The sequence below is a fragment of the Topomyia yanbarensis genome, chromosome 2, assembly GCF_030247195.1.
Source record: "Topomyia yanbarensis strain Yona2022 chromosome 2, ASM3024719v1, whole genome shotgun sequence".
Classification (NCBI taxonomy): Eukaryota; Metazoa; Arthropoda; class Insecta; order Diptera; family Culicidae; genus Topomyia; species Topomyia yanbarensis.
In genome coordinates this window covers 12,917,878-12,927,702 of record NC_080671.1, presented here as the reverse complement: position 1 = coordinate 12,927,702, position 9,825 = coordinate 12,917,878, and the positions used below count along the sequence as shown (strand labels likewise).

Below are 9,825 nucleotides of genomic sequence, written 5' to 3'. Positions count from 1 at the left end.
TTTCTCACTAGGGTGAAAATTTGTTGGTAGAACCAGTCTTTGTACAGGAGGGCACAAATCCTTATTTCATACTTAGTTGCGTTTCGGCTTCGCCTCATCAGAAACCGACACTAACTTATTGTCGGAATAGATTAGCGCCGGCTTGACGCAAATCCCTTAAAACTAAAACACACTTTGTGTTTCAATCGAACGACTGATTAAACGTCACAATATAGGGAATCGTTGGACTATATGGTTAACCCATATTCGTGTATAATATTTTTATTAGCGTAGCCTTTCTTTATGATGATTTTTTTTCACATTGAGAAACGTGTTTAAATGCCGACCATGCGCTAATCCGTCATGTCATAGTTTACATTTGGGTTGAGCGGGGCGCGCATTTTTGGCTTTTAAAACTTTTACTTCTAATAGGTTCTTGCGCCCATTACCTACACGCAAAATTTTATTCATGCATCGGTAGCATACTTTCCTACCTGCCTCTCGTTTCTTCTGCTGTAAATTTTATGCATTGGACACATTCGGTCTATCCATTGAATGCTTACTAGAAGTATATGCATGAAAATGCATAAAAATCACAGCAAAAGAAAAGAGACGGGATTAGAAAATATGCTAACTATGTATATTTTTGTTTCGCAGTATAGCAGATATGGAAGTACAAAAAAATCAAGGATAATTTTTTGAATTGGAAGCATGACGAATACGTCAAATAAGTGAAAGTTTAATCAGTCTGTAACGGTTAAGATCTGATCATATGTGTGAAATTATTGCACCCAATATCGCCCCTCAAAAGGTTCGTAATAATTAATTAAATAATCTAATCAATTGAAAATAGTTTTTTATGCAAATTCGAAAAAAAAAATGATTTTGTCACATGGTGCCGTGTGTATATCAAGTAAATATCACATAAAGGGTGAGTCAATGAGTACTGCGACTTTTCCAGCCTGCATAACTTTTGCTATGCTTGATTGAAATTATACTATTTTTTCCAGTTTCTCCTTGAAGTGTATTGTTTACATCTGTTCAGTTCTGCAGTTGTCAGTGAAATTCGGGTTGAGATTAAAGAAAATCAATAAAGGATTTTGTTCACCCACCAGTAAAATTCTGGGTTGTCGCAACGCGGAAAACTGATATTTCTACATCATTCGGCCGTTTCAAACATTTTCCCAAAGTTCCACGAACGGATGAAAGAGGACCACAAGCCAGAAGCGGTAAGAAAACCGGGAACAAGGCGTGAAATCCCAAAGAAACCTGCGACCAGAGGGCCAAGAAATAATTCAAATTGAAATCGTGGAAGGTGTAGAACTTCCCAAATTGGAACGAATATCAGCAGAGTGTCGCCAAAATTGGAGCCCTGAAACTCTACACGACACTGTTAAAGAAATACCGATACTGCGTCATTGACGATGAGACCTATATCATAGGAAGTTATAAGCATTTGCATTTGACAATTGGTACCATAAACGGCGAGACTTGCAAAAACGTGGTTTTGACCCAATTTAGCTGCTTGACACTACTCTAAAGTCGTGCATGAATGGTATGCGGCTAATTCTGTTGATTATGCACCGAAAGACATGAGCCCACTAATCTGTTCTCTACTCCATTCGATAGAAATCTGATGGAAGGCGTCAATCGCAAATGTCGAGCATTTGACGCAAACTCACCTTAAAATATATGTAAGCTGAACTATATACATAAATATATTGGGCTTCGTGAAACCTCTCTTACCATTCTAGACGGGTTTATCATTTTTTCCGTTTGATCGAGTTGTTTTTTCAACCATTTTCCTCACTGTTATTCCAGTTGAAACATAACGACAATTCCGAAAACACCTGTCTACTTACTTGAGAACCCAATCCCACACCCATCCGTCACCAGGTAGCGCTGTTGGTATCATCGACATGCCTTTGAACAATCAGGATAGTCAGGTCTCTAAAAGATATTTCCTTTCTGCTATTACTTTGTCAATATTGATAATTTTTCCCATTCTCACAACCATCTGTGTAAGCATATTTGGCTTCGAACACGGCAATATTGCTCTCTCGCGGCGGAACTTTCATTCACACATTCCCACCTGTTCGCGTGCCACCCATCCCAGTAACATATGCTCGGTGTAATCCACCATTGCTCTTCGCGTGCCTCTACGGTGGTCTCTCTCTGGCATCGGCGTATATCCACTGACTCCACCCCCAAAATGTGAGCTCGTGAGTGACCAATGGAACTGTCTGCACCATGGCAAGGAAAATGGTGAGCGCTCACTCACTGACGCGTGGACCGCGCATGGCATATCACCTACGAATTCCAACCGGAACTCTTCCCTGAACTAAAGCATTATATCGTTTATGCTGCCTACATAGGCTGAAAGCATAAAAAATCGTCCATTTGTTTATGTCGCAAACGAGCGGCGCTTAATCGTTTGGAACGTGGTTCGTGTGGTAAAACAGAAAACAAAAGCCGACAAACACGCATCAATTCAGATCGTTCAATCTGTGCAAATTGTTCAATAAATTTGCGGAGTGTTGTCCTACCTAGTTAGATGTGTTTGGGGGTGTTTTTATGTGTCTTGTTTGATGGCTATGAAAGATAGAATGGTTTTGTGTTGCGGTATAACTAAAAAAGTGTGTGGAAAATGTCAAACTTTCATTTCTGTTTGCTCTAAATATTTCTCAAGAAACATTCAAATTATATAAATAGAATATTTGTATTTATAAATATGATTAAACGATTATCGATTTGAATTTTCTGAAATTTTACTCATACTTACTAGTAATTTTATTTTAGTTGTTTAGACAACTACTTTTCAGTATCATCTTTTTAAACGAGCACTAATCAATTTATAAAATATACAGGGTAGACAAACCATTATCCATCTTAGTCATTATGTTAAATTATTTCGTTGATAACTAGGTTTACAATAATTGGATACCGCTTTGGTATTAACATTTTTGTTTCATTCTTAAGAATTAGTACAATGAAAAATATGGTCCGAAAAATGAAAAATACTTGCGTTTGAGCTAAGCAAAAAGTCGAATACACCGCAGACAGACACTACTTTAACGAATGTGTGGCATGATTAAGGCACAGTAACCCTGTAATGCCGATACGGCTGATTCTACTAATACTCTGATTTCAACAAAGTTCTAAACTATGAAAGTTAGAAAATATTACGTGATGGTATATCAACAAGGGTCCTTGAAATTTCCAACATGGAAATCGTATTTTTATGCTAAATTTCATAGAAAAGCATAAAACGTCGAGCCCTGGTTTTCCGATATCTTACCATTAACAACTTTTTTGCATTCGGTGACTAGTTAAGCTCTCAAAAATAAATGTACGTATCGTTAGTGCTATTTGGACATGTATCTCAAAATGCTACTTGATCCTTAATGCAGACTAAAGGCATGACCGCTTCATTTAGTGTACAGGGTGTGCCATAAAAATGTAGCAATCTTAGTGACTCAAACAAAAATGGCTCTATCAGGACTAATGATAAAAGCACCGATGTATAATATCTCAACATGATTTTTGACATGTCTTAATTACATTATTTGTAATATTGACCTTGATTATCATTACATTATTTAGCTTCGGACGGAATCTGGAGTATAATCTTGATACACGCAAGTCCGACATGGAGGCCTATGCATCTGTAATATAAGATTTAAAAGCACAAACCCTGCACAGTGTCACCTCTCCATACAAAGTGGTGACAAAATTATAAAAATTAGTTTATATGGCCAAAAATTGGATTTTTAACTAATTTTTGTTTTTTATATTATAACGACATATAATTAGCAAGGGACTGGAAGGTGGAGTATTTTTCAAATATTAAGAGCCATAGTACTCAAGTTTTAGAAAAGCGTGGAGTAGGGTCAATGAACAAGCTTAGAGTTTCCCGGCTACTTAACTCTTTGTCTTCTGCAGCGCAGGAGTCAGGATCTTTTGGCATTAAATGCGAATCACCTGAGTCTGCGGCATGTCCGGACAAGCGTAAAGTCAATTTAATGACTTATGCTGTCGGAGCCGACTAATTTTTGGTCATTTCAGTTTTGAAATTCTAAAATTCTTATTTTAACTATGTTTATGTATACCCATTTAAAGGTGTTGGTCGTTGAAGGTTTAATATACACACGTCATTAATGGTAGCCAAGCATATCTGATAGCAGAAATGGCTGCCAAAATTAGAAAATGTTTAGGTGTTGTAACGACTGGATACGGGAATTTTAACAGGTGTTTACGGCTTTCTCAGTCGGTAAAATTTAGGCAAACGATTGGTTTATAAATTGGCCGACGTTTCGGCCGTTTTTGATGGTCTTTTTCAAGGGAAACTGGAATTTTTATTATTGGTCAGAAAAAAAATATAAAATGCAAAAACACAAGACAACAAAGTACAAAAAGAAGATATAAAAAACATAAAACATGTAGCGCATTGTGAACTTACTTTGTCTTAATCGTTTTTGCATTCTTTACGTGATCTTCGTGGCGAACGGTTGTGTTGATAACGTTTTAGACGAGGAACTATAGAAGTACTATGTGGTTGTGAATTTTGCGACTCTTTTTTTACGGTTTAAAGCGAAAGTAGAAGCGGAAGAGAAAGCGAGTTTCTTAATAATGAAAATGGCTGACGACGGAGGAGATTCAGTTCCCCATGATAAAACAAATCTAGGAAACCAAAAAATGGATACAACTGAGGAAAAACCAACGTTTGTCTACAGTGCAAAAGACTTAGCTCCATACAGAGTTTATATTGAGGTTATGAACAACACGAGGCGGATCAATAAATTTACTATAGCATCGATACTGAGAAAGATTGACAGGTACAGGAGTTACGCAAGAGATCTGAAATATCTTGGAAGTAATAAGATCATAGTTTTCGTAAACTGCTGGCGACGTGCGAATCTACTGGTATCCGAGCCAATGCTTAAAGAGAATGGGTACAAAGCATATATACCTCGGCATCTGCTGTGTATTACCAGAGTAATAGGAGGAAAACCGAAAGACCTAGACACAGAGGAAATTATGAAGGAAATTGAAAGTGATGTGCCGATACTGGAAGTGTACCGACTAAATCGCTGGGTAAGCGAAATAGACGGAGAAGTACCAATGAATTAGTTAGAATTACGGCCCTATTCTGCGCGGCGAGTGAGGTGAGACGCCAAAACTCACTTCACTGTCACATGACTTTTGTCACCCTATTCTACGAGTCGAGTCGGGTGACGTGAGAGGTTCATTTCAGAGTGAGTGACAAAATGAACCACAAGTGACACGGAGTTCATTTCGCGAAATGTCAAATCAACGTTAGCCATATTTTTTATTACATTTTGCTGCTGCTGTGTAAAAACTTTTTAAAAAAACATATTCTGTACTTAATAGGATAACTCTTGTGCGGTCTGCTTGTGGTAAGTGTTACTAAACAAGTTTTGCTGCATTTAAAGTACGTACAGCCTACAAACTAACATTCCGGTATTTTCAGCAGCTGCCTATTCTCCCGTGGTAGAGGAGAATTATAAACACTTACAGCACACAACTGATATAGCCATCTTAAACCGGAAATGTAATCTATACCTAATAAGAGATCCACTACAAGGATGCCCGATGTTCACGTTAGTGGCAATATGACCGCAAATCAAGGTGACAAGTGGGACGAGCAAGGCAAACGCGAAACACCTGACAAATTACCGTCCAGTGAGCAGGTGCTAAATTTATGTTACTGAAATGCTCCACTGAACAGTTCGAATCCGAGCCTACCAGTGAGATTTACGTAGGAATTACGTGTCGCAAGCCAGGTGGAATTACCGTGCAACAACTTGTGTTTGTTGCTAACTCCCTCGTGGAGAAGTTCGTCTTCCCATTACTACCAACGAGGATCGGTGCCATGGAGCTTTCGTGGTACGAATATTATTGAATGTTCTGGTGCTGCTACTTTTTATTGCTAAAATCGAAACCATTGAAAAAATACTTTTTATTTGTCATTTTAGGACCCATCACCAAACACCTTTATACATTTATCGGCTGGTGTTAATGCCGGGAGTCGTCAGTGAGTTTAAATACACGAAATCATCAACCAGATCGATATCGCCGTGGAGTTAAATGAATGAACGAGGAAGATGCGCATGTGGTAAAAATTGAAAAGTGGTGGCTCAATATCGATCTGTTATACATTGTCATGATCAGAAACAACCGGATTGTTCAGTCACGATGATAATGCGTAATCCACCAGAAAGCAGATTACTGATATTTATCACTGCAATCTCAACAACCTTTATGCATTAAGTATTCACCTACGCCGGTAGGTTATATGTATCAGTATTCGTAGTACTTTATTGACAAAGTTGTTGTCGAAAGTATGGTTTTTCACGAGCGTCATAAAGGGCTATCCTTCCATGTAACTCGGATTCATTTCATTTAGACATGTTACATTAAATAAATCTTTTTATATTTCTTAGAAATGAAATGTATAGGATTCACTCCAACTTTGACCAACAATATAAATTTATCTTTTATTGGCACATGTATTCCTTACATCCAGGTGATTGCAATAGTGCATGGTTGCGTGCCCTCCAATTGGGAAGGGAGTCGTGAAGCATTAAAAATCAACGTTCGCTTCCTACTTATCAACAGGTCCAATTTTTAAGAAATATGACAAGGGGATGTTACTGGGTGACCAGTACGTTCTTCCGGCTGGCTCTAACTAGAAACGGTTGTGTCACTAATATACTAATTAGACCAGCCAGCATTCCGGCTCATTTTTCGGTTGAGCTTTACTGGGTCGTTTTGGGGAGTGGGTGGGGGCGTATCAGGCCTTACGGAGGAGAAAGTATTGAAACCTGTATGCTTTTCTCATATAAAGAAGGCTATGCAATCACACCAAAAATCGACTTTCCAACCGAAGTTTGGATGGCCGACTGTCATATACCATTCGATTCAGTTCGTCGAGATCGGTATAACGCCCGTACAAGAATTTTTAGTTGATAGGACTTCAGGAATTACGGGTTGTAGAGTTCGGTCTCCAATCAAAGTAACTTCGACCACTTTGGCCATCTACGACGGTTTTTGATGCCTCAGGGGAACCTCTAAAGTTCCTAAGTGCATGTCATACTTATTTCTCAGCAAATTTTTGGACTATTTTTGCAAACTTGACTTCAAACGAAAAATACAATGCTCCCATAGACTACTATTGAATTTCTTTTAGATCTGACCTTACACGTTGGTTACTGTAGTCACATAGGAATTTCTCACATTAACCAGTACAATTGCAACACCTCAGAGTTTCAAATCTCTCGAAATGGACAACAAATTATTTAGATTTATAAATCTAGATCACTGATAGCCAACTAAACATTCTTCTAATCAACTATCGATAATTCTGGAAGTCCCCGGCTCCGAGCATATTCCAGAACTAAAGTCAATGATAACCGTGATAACAACCAATTTCCACTAACCTAGTTTCAAATGGAAGGAATAATATGCGGTTGGGTGTTACACCCCCTATCAACTCCCTCTCCCTTCTTCTTACACACTGATCAACACTTTAAGGGGTGGTTTGCTCTTCAAGACCGAAGACGTTTTCTTTGCAATTTTGTCGTGCAAAAATAAACGCTTGAACGTCTTCAAATTTTGAAATTTTCAATCAAAAATGTTCTTCCGGTTAATCAATCTTTTCGCAGTTTGCTGCCAGAAAATCATATGTTCAGGAGAACCTCTTTTTGGCAAAAGGGGGGGGGGGGGTGTTGTAAATAAATAAAACTGCCTATTCGCTGTAATGAGCAGCTAGAGATGATCCTAAAAAGCAACTGTGTGGAAAGGGTTGTACGTGAATGATATTCTAGGCCCATTTTTCTTCAAAAATGCTGTTACACAGGATTAGGAAGACAATCGATTTATTAAAGTTGTTTTTCGATAGACAAATCATATCGAAAAAGGTAATCGATTGATTCCTTGTTCTTATTTGTCATCCTTGGATTTTTTTTTGCTACGTTAAATATGTTGTATACATCGAAAACTCACAATTTTTTTTGTTCCTAAACGGCCTATTTCACAACTAAAAACCCTGTTTTAAACCACCTATTCCTGCAATTGAGCCTCCAAACTGCAATTCCATATTTGGTTATGTTGAATATAATGGTGGAAATGTCTATTAACTGTTATGTGTCCAACAAAAAAAACACCTTTAACAGGCCAACGAGCGTACCCGGGTACCCACAAACTGAAATGCTCATAACTATGGCTTCCGTTATCCGATTTGGACGCTTTTAGTATTTTTGGATTCAGGAACTCGTCCACTTTTTGATTTGTCAAATCGAACCAGGTGAATGGATCTGGTGCATGGTAATCCGGATTTTCCGGGGTAATGTTCCTGTACTAGGGTATGATTTGTAAATTTTAATAATCTCCTAGCAATATGAGTATCAAAACTCTTCAAATTGTCTCGGAAGTCAGTTATTTATTATTACGGGACCCTATGGCAATTTAAGAAATGGAATTGGAATGAAATGGCCACTCACGGCCCCACGGGAACCTGCTGCGAAATGTCCGTTCCGGGGTCACCAAATCACCAAATGGTTCCAAAACCACGAGATACAGCCTACTGATGCAATTCCAAGAATTTTGATACCCATAATATTGCTAGTATTCAAATCAAACCATTAAATCTAGAGAAAATTTTCAATAGGACGTAAGTAACAATGAGAGATTCTCTTTGGGGTCTTTCTCTTCTGTTCATTACTCGGCCTATGCGTTCCATTCTACATCTTGCGAAGTATTGTGAAATGGGTTCTGATTTTTTTTGTAATACATTCTTAGATAGTTTATTTTTTATGTAAGCAATAAAAACACCAATTTTTTATGCTTGTGAATCAGGCACCCATCTTAAGTGTATTCTACTCGAGATGAGAATAATGTCAATAACATTACTGACAAACCTGTTGCGAAACATCAATATTAACATATTAATCGATAATCGGTTTATTATGATCGAAAATTTGCAAGATATTTTTTCTTATGCGGTACCTGTGCATCCAAATGATTTTCACTACATTTTCAAGTGTTTCCAATACTTAAGATTTGATTCTTTCAATGCTTGAGAGGTTTCGTTTAGATCCAATTTATTTAAAATTTCGTATGTTCACATGGACATTGACGCCACATAATGGCTGAGTTCTGTAAAAGAACAAAATTTGTGCGACCAAGCGCATTTGAACAACTTCACTGAAGACGCAAACTGTCTAAATTGCCAAGTTCAACATACCAAGCTTAAAAGTTTATTATTGCTCATGTACACTAGCGCCCCGTGGTGACTCACAACGTTCCGAATTGAACAAAAAACTACCCATACGACATTCACCTTCCTTTAATCTTATCCGCAGCATTGATCATTCCGGTTAATCACACAACGTGTTAACTAAAGGCCCTAGTATAAAGGTACGCAAAGAGCGTGCAGAAAGTGAAGCCGAAAAAAGTCTACCTATCGAGCAAAATTAGAATCCAACTTTGCTGCAGAGGTATCAGAGATGGATTCCAATTGTTCTCGATAGGTAGGCTTTTTTGACTTAACTCTTTGCGCAACTGTTCTCTATAGACTGTGGTGATAACCACATTTACACTAGCGCCATGTGGTAACAGCGTGTCGAACCAACATGACTATCATCCTACGACCATTTCTTTTTGAGCAGCTTTACAGAAGACATGACCTCTGTAGGCCATTATGAAAGCGACATAAAACAAGTTGAAAACATACAAGTTTTCAGTCACACTAGCGCCAAGTAGTGACAGAATTCTGATCTAAACAACTCACCTAATGGTTTCCATTGGACATTAGATCAACTGTGC

General features: G+C 38.0%; 1 long non-coding RNA gene across 2 annotated transcripts; it reads left to right on the top strand.

Moving 5' to 3' along the window:
* The first annotated feature begins 5,126 nt into the window (after window positions 1-5,126).
* On the top strand, window positions 5,127-6,405 carry LOC131682726 (uncharacterized). Of its 2 annotated transcripts, none has more exons than XR_009304128.1 (3): window positions 5,127-5,396; window positions 5,471-5,886; window positions 5,976-6,405. It is a non-coding gene; the product is annotated as an uncharacterized LOC131682726 (long non-coding RNA). The 2 variants fall into 2 exon arrangements; XR_009304129.1 differs by having other exon boundaries at window positions 5,471-5,910.
* Window positions 6,406-9,825: the final 3,420 nt, after the last annotated feature.